Below are 19,418 nucleotides of genomic sequence, written 5' to 3' on the forward strand. Positions count from 1 at the left end.
AAGATATTAACAGCAGAGCTATGTCGGATAACGGACACAAGATCTTCACCATATCAACCAAAATTCACCAATTAATTTGTGAAATTAGGTTACCTTTGCAGATCACTATTTCTGGATGTGTCCCGTCAAGCTGCTGTAGAACTAGTATCTAACTAACATGCACTCTATACATGTTGTGTCAATGAGTGGACTCTGTTCAGGATACAATAACCTAGCAATGAAAGAAGGTGAAAATCATTTTAACTCATTTGCAGCGTCATCACGTCACTAACTATCCAACATTCAAGCACCCGTTCCCACCCACGAGCAAAATACGAGGGAAAATAATTTTACGTTGTGAACGTTGCACAATGACTTTTACTGAATACTGACTGAAATCTCTCTGTTCTCTCTAAGAATTTTAATGTATGAACCACAAAATTGGGAAAATTTATCCATATTTATCTTGACTAGAATTTTGGCATACTCAACCATACATAGAGTACAAAGAGCATGATTATATGAGGGATCTTTGAAGCGCGGTGTGAATGGGGCCTATTACACCATGAAAACAACACACTAACAGACTTTATATGAATCCTAGCATATACTGACCGATATGTCACTTATCACCAATGTCAGGGAAGTTATAACGTAAACATAACCGTTGGTGCCAAAAACTGAGATGTATCCAGGGAGCTTTAGATTTCCAGTCTACTGCAATTTTTTTCTGCTAAAGCTAAGAAGAATTGAATGTATTCACCAATTATATTACAGAATTTTTTTTTGTACAACAGTAAAGATCCTTTAGCAAACAATTTACCGGTTCCACTGAGATTTGAACTCAATGGATTCAAAGTACAGACCGCTGACTGTTACACCATGGAACCACAACATTCATAAATAAGTAAGTAATTATGGCAACAAGCTCTTTACTCTATGAACCAAGACTAGAATCTGCCTCACAAAATTTTCTCTAAAGAACCTTGAGTAAACTCATTATAGGTTCAACCAGGAGCTGAAATCAGCTCACCAGAGTCAAAGTCCAGACCACTAACCATAACACCACGGACCCATGGCCTTTGAAGTTCCACATACTAGCAAATACTGACCAATACGTTAAACACTGACTAATAACTAATGTCAGGTTCTATGAAGCTGTGATATTAAGAGAGCTAATACTCTTGAAACCCAGGAGTGAACCAAGGACCTTTAAAACAGCAGTCTAACGCTTTACCAACAGAACTTTTTTGACTAAAACTAAACTATGGAAGACCTTTATTGTACTCAGCAAATCCTGTTGTAGATTTGACCATTATTTGAACTTGGATCAAAGGACTGGTCATGGACTCAAGACCACACTTATCACCAACGTCAAGGACTAAGGAGTTCTAATATTAAGAAGGTTTTCACTGTTGAACCAAAGAAAAAGAAACTTGGTCCATATTCATCTACAGAATTTTGGTTTAGTAGACTTTACAAGTTCCACTCAGATTTGAACTCAGATAGTGCTAACAATTACACCATCGAACCTAGCTAGCTAGCATTCGACTAACTGGTTTTAAAACCGGTAGCCACGTGTGCTAGCAGGGTTTATCCCCTTACCTCCCCTCACAGATTGCTGGTAGTTCTGTTATTGAGAAAGAAGTTAAAGTGTAGGAACTGGCAATATTATTTTTAACTGAATCATTATTTTTATCCGTGTGTAAATAGCCACTGAACATCCTACTTCCTGTTTCCCAGTGCCACAATTGTCCCCAAGCTCTATATGTATGACTAAATTACTCAACAATGATTCACTCTGGGCCCCCCCCCCCCCGTACATATTAGGACATCGAGCTCTTTCTCAGTGTACAGAGTGAGTTTGCGTTGCAGTCTTCTAAAGTATTCCAGCTTTTTTTGGCCTCAGACCTCCTGCTCAGCTGCAGATGGCCCAGTGCCAGGCTAAATGCCATACTTCACACACACACACACACACACACACACACACACACACACACACACACACACACACACACATTCTTCAGGGCTTCAGTGCATTTCTGCTAGATTAAGATACTTAATGTGGGACTTAACATGAGGAAATAATGCCAAAAGTACAGCCAAACACAAGACCCCTGTGGAAAAATAACATTTCTCAACCTTTAAACATTGTTAACAAGTATTTTTTTGGTACCAAGTTAATTTTTTTTCTCTTCAAAATCTATATTACAAAGCATACATTAATTGAGTGTTATAGGTTTGGAAATACAGTATACAAACATTTGCACACTGGGTTGTGGAAATAGATTAGACAGTGAGAAATTTCTTCGATTATTTATTTATTTTTTATTTATTTATTCCCATGAAGTATATTGTCTGCTTTTGTATTACTGCTTCTGTAGTGTACTGTGAATGAAGGAAATATTAGCAAAATATGTGAGAAAGACCTGAATGAACACTTTAGATGTCAGATCTGTATGGCAGGGTTTATTATTCAATTTAAAATGTTTATCAGAGTTATTAAAATGGTATTCAAGATAAATATTTTCTGTATGCTGTCATATTTACACAATTCTGTAACGTTTTCAGTTTTTTTGTTTGTTTGTTTGTTTAAGCAGTGAATGATGTAAATGATATTTTGGATCCATGATTCATCAGCTGATTCATTTCTGTCATTTTTAATAAGAAATTAGTAAGTAATCTTTTAGGAACTTTATGAATGCTTTCAAACCTGTGTATACATTTTGTACGCATTAGCAGTGTTTAATTTGATTAAACCTTTAGTTTAAACGAATTAAACACTGATATACTAAGTGTTTCCACTACAAATACGATTACAAACCATCAGCTAACCATTAAATCCATTACCATTACCTTTATTGGTCCTTAATGGTATCCACTAGACATAACATGCCACCAAGAGAAGGCAACAAATTGAATACTGTTAAAGAGGGACCATTACAGTTTAAATTAAAACCAATACATTTCCCATTATAAGCATTAAAAACAAATACTAAGACGGTTTCTATTGGGTTTTTTTTCAGCAGGGAATGCTTCTGACTGGCTTTATTGTGTGTGTAACATTTAAGGTGTCAGCGTTAAATATGTAATTTATGTCATTTTACTTCTTATCTGTCCCTTCTTGTAGTGTTTTGTAGAATCATTTTATAGCTTAGTTATTTCGGTTTGCTCTTCCCGCGAGACCGCCGCGACTACTCAGGTGATTAAATAATGCGCATGCGCAGTGTGTAGGGCTGTTGGAGAAGGTATGGGAGAAAGGGGGGGGTGCCTCAGGACGATGGCGACGCGCATGCGTGGAAATGATGGACAATTTCCAGGGGTGGGGGGGCGTGGTCGCGTTTCGGCGACGTCATCATCCTGAGACTGGAGTCCGTGGAAAAGAATCCAGGAGCGTTTTGTGCTGTGTGCGAGAGAGTCTTGTGTTCAGCGCCGTGTTGACCTGCGACGGATTACTATTATTATTTTTTATATATATAATTTTATTATTATTATTAAGCTTCACGGCGTTATTTTATTATTATTATTTTTTTTTTTACCTCGTAACGGATTCTTTTTTTTTTTTACCCTTTGCAGCCGGGTGGAATGTGTATTTGCCGTACACACCTATGTGGATGGATATAAATAGGATAAGCGGTGCGAGTGAGCGAGCGCGACCGGGCTTTAGTCTCCTGTATTAGCTTACATGATTGTGATTATCACTAGCATTACTAGCCCGTGAACGCGTGTTGCCTAGGCTACGAGCCGCGGGGAAATTTTCGAAGACCGGCGTATGTGCACCGGAAGGAACCCCATCTGCTGAGCCACGCGCTGCTCTTGTTTTTTTCCGCCTTATTATTTAAGGTAAACAAACTTCAAACATTATCCACCAGCAGCACTGACTTTGTAAACACCTCACAGTAAACAAACTTTGTTTATACATCTCAAAAAAGCACTTGTTTTTTAAACGAGTACATCATCAAAGCAAACAGGACGGGGCTGTAACCCGAATTGTGGCTTGTTCCCTATATAGGTGTCCTACATTAATATCAATTAATGGACTTGTGGAGTGCACTATGGTATCTATAGGTAGCCAATTGTGATCAGGCTCAGCTAGCGGCTAGCCAGACACCTTCATGCTGGCTAAGCTAACGTTAAAAGGAACTGATAAAGGACAGTCTATGTGGTTAGCCTAGCTAGCTAGCTTGCTAACTAGCATAGTCTATACATCTTCCTAGCTGGGAAGTTTTGCATTTTTTTGGTGAAACTAAGTCTGCTTTTCTCATTCTTTTATATTCATCTGTTCTCACATAAACAAACAAACAAACTAGAAAGACACTCACAAATAGACATAGCTTATTACAAGCTAATGCTAGCTACATGGTTCTTGTCTTGTTTTTTTGTCTCAAGAAGAATATTCCCCCCTCCACAACTTTACTCACTGCAAAGTTTATGTTCTATCCATGTTTAAATTTCAGCCAAACTTATAACTAACTCCTAGGTTCATGTGTTAGCTCCTTGGCTAGTAGTGGCTAGCTAGTATACACTGCCTGGAGCTAATGTGTAAACTTGGAGTTAATTATAGTGTATTAAACAGTCATTATTGAGGAACAATCATGAACACACACTTTTATAGCTTTGTTCAGGTTACATTAAGTATGTAAAGAGCGAGAACACACACTTTGAATGCGTTGTTGCTGTTTAGCTTAGCTTGGGTGCCTGATATTAGCCAGTTAGCTAAAATAGATATATATCCTAGTTTAGAATTAAAATGCTTTCTAAACGCGTTTTTTTTTTTTTTTTTTTTTTTTTTTTTTGGGTGTATGATATTTAGGTTGTCTACATAGCAAGTGCTATAATATAACACACTTTAAGCTGCATTGTGTGTGTGTGTGTGTGTGTGTGTGTGTGTGTGTGTGTGTGTGAGATGCACATGCTGATGGAAGTTTGAGCTTCTCAGGTCACGCCATGCTTAAAGCATCTCACTGACTTTCAGTAAGAGCTTCATCCCGGTGGATCCGGAGCGGGAATACGTCCCGGATGGGGCTCTGGTCCATGGTCACACACCATCGTTGACACCTTGGAGCTATTTAGCATCGCACGTCTTTTTTGAAGGTAGGAGGAAACCTGAGAACCCGGATGAAACCCAGACAGACACCGGGAGAAATAGAGAGATCGTGTCAAACTCCGAGCAGACACTTACCTGAGATTTGAGATTCAGGATCGAACCCTGATCGTGCCGCCTGCGTAAAGCTCCTAAAGCCCGACTCAGACGGGATTAAACGTACATCCAAGGGATAACTTCCTGTTTTACAGGATCTCCTTTGTGGTTTTATTTCCGTCCAGATCGGTCACGTCTCTGTTTTTCCTCCGTCCTCACGGAGTCAAAGCACGCACCGACTTTGACTCTGACGATCGCTTCAGTCCAGGTATCTATCTACATATGTCCATGATTTTGGCGCCTCGCGTTAGGGGAAAAAAACCTACATTTGACCGCTCCTAGCTGCGTATTCAGTCCCGTAGCAGCATATCAGCGACCCTCCGTCAGATATTAAACACTTCCTCAATGCAAAAACAGATGCTTCTCGTACGCTTAGATTTTTTTTTATCGTGTGTGTTTTGTTTTTAAAAGCACATTGTTGATGTAATCTTGTTCGAGGTCCAAACTGAAACAACAGCCAGCGTCTCTTCGGTACTCCAGCGTCCGTATGAGAAGTGATTGGTTGCTGGTTAAAATGGATGCCACCCGAAGATAAACTAATCCTGTCCGAATAGGGCTGTAGTCACAGAATTTTCCGGATGTTCGATATTTGCAGCTCGGGAAATAGTTCGTCGTTCAGACTTATCATGCTGAAGCTTGTTTTGAAATGATGCTCAAGCTGACTTGTTGCCTATGACCTGTGTGTGTGTGTGTGTGTGTGTGTGTGGGTGTGTGTGTGTGTGTGGTGTAATTATTGTTGTCAAAGCCTGTCTGAGTTTTATCAGCAGTTCATATCGCACAGGTCTGGAAGAAGAAGAGTATGCACATAATCTCGCTTTGGAACACTGGACTTGTACTTAAGAGCTGCTGCTGTAACCATAAACACCGTCTTGGACTTTAACGACGCCCACGCGTACGCAAGATGGTCGCTGCACGTCGTTTCTGAGCTTCACACGTGTCGCATCCCAATTCGACTTCTTATACCATGCACTAAAGTATGTACTCGTTTTTCTTTACAAAAGAGTTCACAAGTACCGGGACACACAACCGATCACGTCACGTAACGATAGAGAACACTGTCGGCGTAAACAAACTCCTCGTTGCATTTCAGCGTTTATTAATTCGTTATTCCTTATATAATTTATCCTACCTCGTTACATTTACCGTTCCCTCACTTTATTTTTCCATTACATTTCATTTAGAAAATACGCATGGTTGACGTTACTCATCGGCCATGTTTGCAGGTTAAATTCGCCAAAGCAAACTTTGACATAACTCCTCCTCCGGAGGATAGTAGGCAAATTGGGACGTGTTTGGGATCTCGATCTAGCAGATGTCACTTTTAGTCCTCGTACGCCGGCTTTTCCCGCACGCCCGGTGCTGTTGGGCTTTTCCCGCACGCCCTATCGACACTGTGATACATGGCGATATTTGCTTCATTCGATTATTTACTCCGGTGCCCCGTCGGTCGTGTCAGCCATGTGATAACGTGCTAATCGTTTTTAAACCATCGATTGTAGCGATTAATCACAGTCAGTAGGTTTACACGGACAACAATAATCCAATATTAATACGATACTCTGATTAAGAAACTCCCATGTAAACAGCGGTCTCTGATGACCTTAATCCGACTAATGTTACACTCGAAGTAAACACAAATGGAATTAAGACGTGTGGGGTATTCCTGTTTTAGTCTCTCTATGGAAGTGCGTTACAGACATGTACAGACCTTAATCACACTAACATGGGGTGGGAGTTTTCACCGCATTTTGCGACAGGACACGTGTAAACGTACGGCAGCGCTCGACCGTTTGACGGCAGACGAGAGCACGACTGCACTGATTTATCTGAGAAGATTTTTAATGAAGTGAGGCCACATCCAGTTTTTTCAGACTGTGTTAAAAATAGCAAATTCACAACGCTGTTTCCCCCTGTATAATAAATACTCCTGTATTTCTACGCTCTAGCTAATAATAACCATATACGAAATACATTAGAGTATAGTATAGTACAGATCAGTATAGTACAATATAGTGTAGTATAGTACAATAATGTAGTATAGTATGGAAGTGTATAGTATAGAACAGTAAAGTATAGTATAGTACTGTAGTGTATAGTATAGAAAAGTATAGCACGGTAGTGTATATTATAATACAGTAGTGTAGTGCATAGTATAGAAAAGTATAGTACTGTAGTGTATAGTGTAGTACAATACAATAGTGTATATTATAATACAGTAGTGTATAGTATAGTACAGTAGTGCATAGTATAGAAAAGTATAGTACTGTAGTGTATAGTATAGTACAGTACAGTAGTGTATAGTATAGTACTGTAGTGTATAGTATAGTACAGTATAGTACAGTAGTGTATAGTATAGTACAGTATAGTACAGTACAGTAGTGTATAGTATAGTACTGTAGTGTATAGTATAGTACAGTATAGTACAGTAGTGTATAGTATAGTACTGTAGTGTATAGTATAGTACAGTATAGTACAGTACTGTAGTGTATAGTATAGTACAGTATAGTACAGTACTGTAGTGTATAGTATAGTACTGTAGTGTATAGTATAGTACAGTATAGTACAGTACAGTAGTGTATAGTATAGTTCTGTATTGTATAGTATAGTACAGTATAGTACAGTACTGTAGTGTATAGTATAGTACTGTAGTGTATAGTATAGTACAGTATAGTACAGTACAGTAGTGTATAGTATAGTGCTGTATTGTATAGTATAGTACAGTATAGTACAGTATGTAGTGTATAGTACAGTATAGTATAGTATAGTATGGTAGTGTATAGTATAGTACAGTACCGTCACTTGTCCTCACCAGATGACGTCCGATCTCTCACCATGTTCCTGTCCCAGTTTAGGAGATAAAGATGCGTGAGGATGACTGGCTTCTAAGTCATGTGATTCATCAAAGGTTGAAAGATGGCGCAGGGTACTAAGCCATGCATGATTACACACTCACACTCTCACACTCTCTCTCTCTCTCTCTCTCACACACACACACTCGTTCTCTCACACACACTCATTCTCTCACACACACTCATGCTCTCTCGCACACACTCTTGCTCTCTCTCGCACACACTCTTGCTCTCTCTCCCTCTCTCTCACACACACACACACTTTCTCTTTCACTCGCTCTCTCACACACTCTTGCTCTCTCTCTCTCACACTCTCTCTTACATGATTTCTCTCACACACACTCCCTCTCACACTCACTCTCTCTCTCTCTCTCTCTCACATGCTCACTCACACACTCTCTCTCACCCACACATGCTCTCTCAGTCTCACACACACACACGACAGAACGTGTGCCGTTACATGAATTATGAATCAGGCGCAATGTTAAGATGGTTAGTTTACAGCGTGAAGCGTCACTGTTTGTCACCTTAAATGGTGTCTTTACTCTGTTAGTGTTAAACAGCATTGAGTTGTGTGTGTGTTTTTGCTGTCTAGAAGTACACCTGAGGATCGCAGCACAACACTTTTTTTTTTTTTTTCCCTGCTGCCTTTTGAAGCAGCTGTTTCCAGAAGTGTTTATTCTGCTGAGATGAAAGAAAAGAGCGTGTAGTTGCTGTGTGCTTTCACCTGGGCCCTCTTCATCTGCAGGTGTGTGTGTGTGTGTGCGAGAGAGCGAGAGGCTTCAGCGTTCAGAAAAGGATTCAGTTCCAGAAAGAGTGTTATTATTGTTGTTGTTTAAAGAATAAACGAATCTTGAATTCAGAGCTGAACTGAAAAACCCAAACCTGCGCTTTTTTTATAAAGATAAAGAAAGGGTTACTGTTTACTAACATGACCTCGGATCAGGATCGCACACGTTCATGGTGACCTTTATAAGCCGTCGTCACGTCGAGCATACGAAATATTGGAACAGTGTTGCATTCACCAGGACAGACACACACACAGTGTTTCCTCTGCCTGTTTGCGTGTGTGTAGTGTTTGGTTTTGAATGGAGAGAGCGAGAGGGTGTGAAAGGGAAACCGCCTTGTCCTGTGCTTCTTTTTTTTTGTTGTTCTTCATTGAGGACTTGCTGCCCCCCTTCTCCCCACACAGACACACACACACACCCCCCATCTGACCTAAAGTAACCTTCCTCTCTCAAGCGCAGACTTCTGTTGCCTGAAGTGGATGAACGGATAAACATATTATTCTTATTCTCAGTAAAAACTTTCTTCATGTTCTAAATAAAACCTAAAACATCATCCTGAGACTCGAACCCCTTTTAAACACATGATGCAGACATCAGGAACAGGAAAGAGGCACAGCCTGCTTCCTCAGAGTGAGAGGGAAAGACCGTGAGAACATCCACAGTGGTGCTTGAAAGTTTGTGAACCCTTTATAAATTTCTGCTTAAATATGACCTAAAACATGGTCACATTTCCAGACGAGTCCTAAAGGTAGATCAAGAGAACCCAGTTAAACAAATGAGACAAGAATATTATACTTGGAAATGTATTTATTGAGGAAAATGGTCCAATATTACATATCCGTGAGTGGCAGAAGTATGTGAACCTTTGCTCTTGGTGTCTAGTGTGACCCCCTTGTGCAGCAACTAAACGTTTGGGGTAAGTGTTGATCAGTCCTGAGGAGTTTCATCCCGTTCCTCAGTGCAGAACAGCTTCAGCTCTGGGATGTTGGTGGGTTCCCTCACATGAACTGCTCGCTTCAGGTTCTTCCACAACATTTCTATTGGATTAAGGTCAGGACTTTGACTTGGCCGTTCCAAAACATTCACTTTATTCTTCTTGAACCGTTCTTTAGTAGAACGCCTCGTGTGTTTAGGGTCGTTGTCCTGCTGCATGACCCGCTTTCTCTTGAGATTCAGTTCACGGACAGATGTCCTGATATTTTCCTTGAATTCATTCTTCTATCAACTGGCAAGTCGTCCTGGACCAGATGCAGCAAAACAGGCCCAGATCATGATCCCACCCCCACCGTGTTTCACATATGGGATAAGTAGTGTTTTCCTTTCTACAAACATAACGCTTCTCATTTAAACCTAACATTAACATTAGCCAATGTGAGAGAAGCTTTTAGCTGCTTAGAAGTTACCCTGGGTTCCTTTGTGACCTCCTGGGCTATTACACGTCTTGCTCTCGGAGTGATCTTTGTTGGTCTCCACTCCTGGGGAGGGGAACAACGGTCTTGAAGATCCTCCATTTCTACACAACATCTTCAGGGATGGTTTTGTGACCTTTTCCAGCTTCAACAACTCTTTTTCCGAGGTCCTTAGAAATCTCCTTTGTTCGTGGCATGATACACTTGCACAAACGTATTGTGAAGATCAGACCTTGATAGATCCCCGTTCTTTAAATAAAACCGGGCCAGTGTGTCCTTATCTTTTGATTACAGCTTGTTGATTGTGTTATAAATCCCCTTCACTGTGTTTATCTTGCTGTAGTTGTCTATGCGATTGTAGGGGTACTCTCTCTCTCACTTTCTCTCACACACACACACACACACACACACACACACACACACACACACACAGGATGCTGTGTTGCCTTTCTCTACCATGAAGGGGCCCCCAGCAGAGGGTCGTTTCCAGGGTAACGCCTTTCTCTCTGTGACCTTTCAGCGTCTTCCACTACAGGAAGGTTCTCTTTAATAGACATGTGTAGATCTGTGTGTGTGTGTGTGTGTGTGTGTGTGTGTGTGTGTGTGTGTGTGTGTGTGTGTGTGTGTGTGTATACCTGGGTTCGATCCTGAGCTCAGTTTGAGCGCGGGGTTCCGTTTTAAAAACACGTGCTCAACCGCTGTCGGATTTTTACAAAAACGCACGAATGTGGTTCGTTCACGTGGAACCTACGTACGCTTCCGAGTCGAATCGATTCAATCTTCCGATTCAGTCAAAGTCTCGTGTTTTACATCTGCACTAAATAGCAACGTGGCGAATCTTCGTGAACCGTGAGACGGATCGAACAATTAAAAAAAGATTTTTAAAAAAATGATATCAGAATGTGTGTTGTGTGAAAATTGTAGGTCATGTGTGCTGGGCCAATGGAAAGACCTGGTGCACACAGGTGTGTTAACTGTAACGTTGAGCGTAATGCTCATCCAAACAGGGAGCGATGAGTCTTGGGACATATCTACTGACAAGCAGGCGTGTGTGTGTGTGTGTGTGTGTGTGTGTGTGTGTGTGTGTGTGTGTGTGTGTGTGTGTGTCTCCACACGGCTGTGTGTTTCCGCTTGCCTGCAGCACATCAAAGTCTATCTGCAGAGTGGGAGATAAACACTGCTGCTCTCCTGAGTGTTTCCAGAGAGTGTGTGTGTGTGTGTGTGTGTGTGTGTGTGTGCACATGGCAATGTTGTTTGCCTGCCAGTGAACTATTGTCTTTGTCTTTTTAGTCCAGGTAGCTAAGGGTATTGTGTGTGTGTGTGTGTGTGTGTGTGTGTGTGTGTGTGTGTGTGTGTGTGATAGTTAAATGCTCTTCTATGCCCTTGTGTCTATTCCTATTCATTACACAAACTTGATTTGTGTTTAGTTTGACCCTCAGTCATGAGAGGGTGAGTGCGTTACTGACGGGGCGAGAACTTCACACAGCTTAAGGCTCTAGTTCTGGTTAAATTTTCCACCATTTTGAGAAGTCGTGATATTTTAACGGCATCTGCGTGTTTTTTTTTTTCTTTCTGGACCCGATGCTTCCTGCACAGAAGAGTTTGGCATCGGATCACGTGATCGGTTTCACGCTCGTTCCTGTTGCGAATTTCACAAAGGCCGGGTAACGCACGTTTTGTGCGATCCGATCTGCGCGACCGATCGGCACCTGCCGACCTTCACGCGTTTCTGCGTGGATCTTACTTTGACACGTTCCACCTACCTAAACGTTGTTGTAGACCGAGTACACGCCTTCATGGTGGCGGTGTTCCCTTACGACACTGACGCTCTTTCAGCAGGATGATGCACCCTGACACACTGCAAAAAAAATTTCAGGAACGGTTTGAGGAACGTGAGCGAGAGTTCGAGGCGTTGACCCGGCCTCCAAATTCCCCAGATCTCAACGTCTGTGGGACGTTCTGGACGAACAAGTCTGATCCACGGAGGCCTCACCTCACAACTTACAGGATGTAAACGATCTGATGCTGATGTCTTGGTGTTAGATACCACAGCACACATTCAGAGGTCTTGTGGAATCCATGCCTCGATGGGTCAGAGCTGTTCTGGTTGCACAAGGCGGACCTACACGACATTAGGCAGGTGGTCTTAATGTTCCGGCTGGTCTATATGTGTGTGTGTATATATGTATATGTATATTCACTAGGCATAACCACAACGCTAGAGCTCCTTTCAGATTAGACACGTGTCGAGTGTGTTCACACTACGCTGCGAACACTCCGTCAGGAAGTGACTCCTCGACTTTATGGTATTGATCAGAAACATTGTGGGTATTAGGTCAGCTCAGTGAGGAGGATGTGAAGAGAGCGTGTTGACGCCCGTTCGCTTTCATTCCCACGAGGCGTCTGGAAACGTTTGGATTTCCTAACTCCACGCACACCCACATACGTTAGGTGTATAAAATCGACTGCGCGAGCTTTCGGAGCGTCCGCCGACGCGGCGTCTGCTGTGGTCCTGAGCAGAGACACTCGAGCGTTCCCACACTTCTCTCTTCCCGTTCTGGATCAATCCTGACAATGAGGGCCAGTGTGTGTCCTTCAGACGTTTTAGAAAAAGCCCGTCTTACCTTTTCCCGTCGCGCTCAAAGAGGCTCCTGTTCTCCTGACAGAGAAAGAGAGGGAAGTGTGTGTGAACTTGGAGTATCGCTGGTTTATTTTAGGAGGTATAGACAGAGACGGGCGCCTAGGAGCGAAGATACGCTCTCACACACACGCACACGCACACACAGGGTCCCTCTGATACTGTACACATTTTGTACACATTCCATGTATATATCGATGAGACTAATGAACCCTGTTCGCTTTATATTTATGCGAATAGCTATATGTATGTGTGCGTGTTTGTCAGCTGTTCGTGGACCACGGCTTCAGAAGAAACAAAGACGTCCGAAGAAGCTCCTACAGAAACAGCCGGTGTTTATTTGGGGGGGTTAATCGGAATCGTTTCATCGATGACGGCCGCGTGATAGTTACTCTCGAACGTGAGATCGAACGTGAACGGTTCATTCTGAACACGGTCACGTCTCCACTTACACAAGGGGTGTGCATACTTGTGCAACCAGGTTATTGTAACTTTAAAAATCGGTTTGATCTTCTTTTAATCACCAAAACCTGCCATTTTGACAGGGGTGTGTAGACTTTTTATATCCACTGTAGATAGATATTACAGTAGTGTCTACGTATTACGTCGCTAACCTTAGACAACCCAGACAGGCCACGCGCATAAGTGACAGCGTAGCGGTCGCTGCACAGTGCACGCCCATGAGATATGAGCACGAGTCTATGCTTGCAACTCTGAACGAAGGGCAAATCATCAATTTAATTAATACGTCCAAAATCCATAAAAAATGTGTGTGTGTGTATAATATTCACAACACATATATTTGACTGTTCTTTGGACACCCAGGGGTCTGTGATTTTCTTTTTAAACTAGGTAGTTGTTTACCTGTTTATTTCTCCATCCATTTTCCGTACTGCTTATCCTACACAGGGTCGCAGGGAGCCCGGAGCCTATCCCAGGGATATCCCGGAGCCTACTTCCTCAACTGGAAGTAGAGTTGCGTTTATATTTATCCAAAACAAGGGACCGTCGAAAATGACCGTCCTTAACCTGCCTACTGTTATCGTGACAAACTTTTATCTCGCTCCCTGTTTACGCGTCCTTTTCGTATCACCGTTTACGAAACGTACAGCGTTTACTGTGCGTCACTGATTGATTATAAGCTCTCGCGTGGATGTTTTCTAGTTCATCTGTTTGTGCATAGACGGGTTTTACTTTCTTAGAAGAGCTCGCTTCCTTCGTCTTTGTAGTGTCTAATTAGGAATCTCCACGAAACACGCACCCGAGAGAGCGTTGCCTGTCTAAAAGGGGAGTCGGACAGCGTCTTAACACGCCCCGTGGTGACGGAGCATCTGATAACGATGTGCCTGTTTAATTCCCCCCGCAGTGTTTGCCTCCGAAATCCAGGACACAAAGAGAGGAGTGTGCTGTATTGTCCTTTTCTTTATGGACCCCCCCTTCCCTTCTCTTGTTCATTTGGTTCCACATATTTTGTGCGCAACCGGAGCCTGGTCTTGATCTCCTGATTGGGCGGCTGTAATTCAAACCTTGACTCGGTAGTTGCGTACAACCCCCCCCCCCCCCCAGCCTCTACACGCACAGGTCTGAGAGCAGCTGTGTGGCTGTGTGTGTTTATCTTCACAGAGGTTCACATAAGGATCTGGGCTCAGCGTGATGTGCAGAGGTGTCACGTGCTGAAGAACACGTGTTCTGAGAGCGCTGCGGTATTTACCTGCTTCTATGATGAATGATGTCTCGTTTGGAAGGCAAGCTGAGCTCCCTTGTAGGGAATCCCATAATTCTGTTCAGCGCATCTTCATTCGCTAGTTACAGCCAGCCCTGCGTTCAGACCAGGACGTAACAAGCCGCCGGTGTCGCTTGTAGACGCGTCTCGTCCATCCAGTGTCTTTCTTTCTTTCTTTCTTTCTTTCTTTCTTTCTTTGAGAGAGAGACGTAGTCGGAATGTATTACTAGAGTAAACCTAGCAACTCTTTCACTTCCCTGACTCCTGGCTCTTGGCTCCCACAGTCAGGTCAGACTTCTTTCCTGCCTAAAGTCGGAGCTTGATGTCTGAGCTGGCGCACGCCTTGTACATCGTTCCTTTCAGTTCCAACCCCTGAAAATTACCGTTACGCGATTGCCACGGAGTCCGTACAGGATTTCAGAGTTTTTTTTCTTGCTTGATTTTGCTGCTACTTTTTTCAAAAATTGCGATGATTTCTGTGTTATTTATTTATTTATTTTGTTGCTAAAAACTACTAGAATCGGCGAAATCGCACGCAATAGTTTCGCACGCTCTTTCGCGGTGATGTTTGTTGGTAAACGAGACTTTTTTTTTTTTTTTTTTAGCTGTACTCGTTTTCGACAGACGTGAATCGAAGAGGGCCGAACGCGTCTCGGGCCAAATCTGCAATCCTGTAATATTGAAAAATCATAAGCTCCGCCGAATATATCGCAAAGTCGCGATTTTCTGCATGGACTGGCCGTGGTGGTGTATCTAACTTTCTTTTTTTCTACCTGACCTCTCGTATTTAATGACGGGATAAAATGTAACTCATAGGTTTGTTCGGAGTCCGTCCGCCATTTTGTTTCCAGCTGAGAGGCTTCAGAAAACATGGCGTCATTCCCAGTGTGGGAACATAGCGAGCATCGATGCTTCCTGGATTTCGCGGTGCATTGTGGGATTTTTTTTTTTTTATTAGGACGTGAACGTTCCAGCGCACTGGATGGATTTCGCCATTGAGGCAGCCCTCAAAATGGCCGACTCGCCTATATCAGCGTCCTGACTACTGAACTAGTAGCTGACTGAGACACGCCGTTTCATCGGTGGTTTAAACTCACCAGTACTTGATTTTGTTTGGTTTTAAGGAAAGAGAGACTGTAGAAAAGATGGAGGGAACGCTTCCTGGAGTGTTTTTATTTGTATATATATAGAGAGAGAGAGAATTTTTTTCCTACAGAATCTGTACCAGAAGCTAGTTTTAAGGATGAAATCTGCTACATGTCAGGATTCATCACTTCGTTGTTATAAAATTAAATAGAAATGGAGTGAATTTTTTTTTTTTCTTATTCGGAAAGCCGTAGGAACCCTAACGCCGCTTCCATATAACGCCGCTTTCACACGTGTCCGGATCAGAACGGCTTTGTCTCTGTGGGAGGGGCTTGCTCATTTCCCCTTGTCAATCACAGAGACACTAGCCAATCTGAACTCCTCCTCTGAGCTCATGTATGCGGAAGAGGGCGGATAGCGCGTTCATCCGAGCGTGCGACGCTACTACGTGACCCAGCAGTCCGGAGAAAGCGCGGTTGTCGGATTCGTACCCGCGAAACCCTTTCTTACATCGGTTCCGTGGAAAAAGGTAAACCCTCGCCATTGGAATGCAAGAGGTTTCAAAAGGTATACGTTCACGCCACGGCGTTTAAAGTAGACAAAAATGCCCGGTCTCGTTTTATGATGACTCATCGGACGCCCGCTGCAGTTGGACGAATCGATGAGGAGATGGTTATATAAATATTTTTTTATGCGGCCTTTGGGCATTTACAGGTTTCCAAAAGAAAGCGTCTTTAGTTCGAGTGTTCCGATCCTGGACGTTTTGATTTGTCTGCGATCGCTTTGTCCGTTCCCTCAATCCTCAAGATGTCCTACGCGGGAAGCGCGTCTCCGTACGCTTCGAACAACTCTGGGCAAGACGCAGAGACACGGCTCGGGTTCTCTCGCACAGACGGAAACATCTGGAAGCACTCAGACGGTGGGTAGAGAGAGAGGGAGAGAGAGAGGTGTAAACGTGTCTAGAAAGTAAAGCAGGATCAGATGTGCTGCAGCGCTCGCATTCGTGCCAAAGAGACGAAAGGTCGCGAGTTTGATCATGTTTGCTCAACAATTGTTGCCGCTCTCCGAGGTCTCGTTCTCACGATCTTACTTTTTTTTTTTTTGTCTCCCCCCCCCCCTCCTGTATTTGTCTTCCTCGACGATCCAAGAGACTTGTTTTATTAGAAACATCTCCGGGTTTCTGGGTCAAGGTTTGAAATTCCGTGTCGTGGCTTCAGTACATTACGTTAGAGTTATCACGTTATCGCCTCACGCCGATCCACTTTCACGCCACAGAGCTGGCGGATCCTGGAGTCTGATTGGTCAGAACGGCAAGTTTTATATTCACGGTACGCGTTGTCGTTTCTATGGTAACGGTGAGTCCAGGGCGACTCGTGCGACGGACGACGTTCTGTAAGGAACCGTTTACAGAAGGAGTCTCCGGCGTTAAAGCTGCAGCTGAGCGGTATCCGAGACGGGAAAGCCTTTGATCTTTGCGGGTCCTCGGTAACGAGTGAGGACAAGGAAACTCTGGGGGGGGCGGAACGACTGTTTGTTTATACCTGCTGTGACGTTTTGCGGGCGTTCTGTAATATTTCCTGCGACCGTCGTTCTTTAATAAAGCTAGTAATGATTGAGGGTTTGTGAGGTGATACGACACTGTAAAACACTTCAGGACGCGCTGTTGTAGGAAAATAATCACCGATGGCGTGGTAACAGTGACTCTTCGCTTCATCACACCTTGCTACGGTTAATTCTTTTCCTTTAACACCGTGCCAGTGGTTTTTTTGTTTTTGTTTTGTTTATTCCTTATTTGTAGGGCTGCAACAATTAATCAATAATTAAAATAATTGACAGCGAATGTCATTATGGATTAGTCGGGACTGTGACGTCACCGTGGATAAACCCCGCCCCCGTCAGTGACGACACTGTGGATAAACCCCGCCCCCGTCAGTGATGTCAAGGTGGACAAACCCCGCCCCCGTCAGGGACATCACCGTGGATAAACCCCGGCCCTGTCAGTGACGTCACCATGGATAAACCCCGCCTCCATCAGTGACGTCACTGTGGATAAACCCCGCCCCCGTCAGTTCTGATCAATCAGACTCATTTTGCGTGTGTGTGTGTAAGCGTGTGTGTGCGTGCTCCGCTGTCTCAAACAGTTTCCCGGTTGTGTAATTCAGAATCTTTTTGCTGAGAAAAAAACTGAGGTAAGGGATTTTTTTTTTTTTTTTTTTTTTTTTTTTTTTTTTGTGGTCTGAGTTCCTCGAGAGTCTAACTGCAACGCAAGTGTTCTTATTTCTCCCCCTCACTGACAGCTGTGACTTGTCGGGTCATGCCAAAGCTGTGTGTGTGTGTGTGTGTGTGTGTGTGTGTGTGTGTATGTATGTATGTATTAGGCTTTTGTGGGCTCATAGTTGGTGTTTTTTGGATTTGAGTTTCATATCAGTAAATATTTTCTCACTACATCTCTCTTTGTCTGTCTGTCTCTCTATTGCTTTCTGCCTGTCTCTCTCTCTTTGTCTGTCTCTCTCTACCTCTTTGTCTGTCTATCTGTCTCTTTCTGTCTATCTATCTCACTCTGTCTGTCTCTTTCTGTCTGTCTGTATCTGTCTCTCTACTGCTTTCTGTCTGTCTTTCTGTCTCTTTCTGTCTATCTCACTCTGTCTGTCTCTTTTTGTCTGTCTGTATCTATCTCTCTGTCTCTCTGCCTTTTTCTGTCAGACTGTCCCCCTCTCTCTCTCTGTGTGTCTGTCTTTCTGTCTGTCTCTCTGTCTGTTTCTGTCTGTCTGTCTGTCTCTCTCTACCTCTTTCTATCTGTCTCTTTCTGTCTGTCTGTCTGTCAATCTCACTCTGTCTCTTTGTCTGTATCAGTCTCTTTTTGTCTGTCTGTCTGCCACTCTCTCATGATATGTCTATTTCTATCTGTCTCTCTGGTTTCTCACTCATGCAATATTCCTCTCTCTCTCTCTCTCTCTCGCTCTCGCTCTCAGTAGTATAAATATTAGCATCTGCTCCGGAGCTGACGTCAGAGCAGCTCTCTGTCTCTCTCGTGCGTGCGCACACACACACACACACACACACACACACACCCTCTTAACTATAAGCTTCACACACATCCCAGCGTTACAGTGTACTACAGCACACACCCTGTGCACTGATCGTAACCACATACCCAGCAGCATCAGCTCAGCGTGGGCGTGTCCTTGTACAGGCTACTCTGTGTTTATGTCTTTATAGAGCCTGTGAGCCTTGTCATTTTGCACCTAAACAGGAAGTGAATGCGTCTGACGCTCGGGAGTTCATGACCACTTCCTGTCCTTCCTGCGTTATGTCTCGAGTGTGTGTGTGTGTGAAAGTGTTTGATCTCTGACCGCTAATAAACATGTGTCCTTGTCTTCCTCACAGGTCAGGAGCCTGAAGGTTTAGCAGTGAGGCTCTCGCCGTGGCCTGACGCTGGAGTCGTAAGTGCTTTACACACACACTGACATTATATATAGATGTATAGAGACATATTGCACGTCTTTAATACACACACATTCTCTTTGTGTGCGTATGTGTGTGTGGATGTGGCCACTATGAATGAATAATGCATGGCATGTCATGGTTTGCTGAATTAAGTGTAAACTGATCGCATGGGTGGATGTGCTGTCATTGATGAATTTTTAACGAGAAAGAGAGAGAGAGATGGTGTGACTGCTGCAAAAACGTGAGAGGTGAGAAACTATTTGATCATGAGTACGCGTCTAGCCGCGTGTGTAAGTTGG

General features: G+C 43.3%; 1 protein-coding gene across 1 annotated transcript in view; it reads left to right on the plus strand.

The window, feature by feature from the left end:
* The first annotated feature begins 3,357 nt into the window (after positions 1–3,357).
* fbxw7 (F-box and WD repeat domain containing 7) overlaps positions 3,358–19,418 on the plus strand; it is a 113,482-nt gene continuing 97,421 nt past the window's right edge. The window contains exons 1-2 of the mRNA XM_017461079.3: positions 3,358–3,822; positions 19,060–19,115. The gene's annotated coding sequence lies outside the window, so the exon portion shown is untranslated. The remainder of the gene's footprint in view (positions 3,823–19,059; positions 19,116–19,418) is intronic.

This window comes from Ictalurus punctatus, chromosome 29 (assembly GCF_001660625.3).
Source record: "Ictalurus punctatus breed USDA103 chromosome 29, Coco_2.0, whole genome shotgun sequence".
In the NCBI taxonomy this organism is placed as follows: domain Eukaryota; kingdom Metazoa; phylum Chordata; class Actinopteri; order Siluriformes; family Ictaluridae; genus Ictalurus; species Ictalurus punctatus.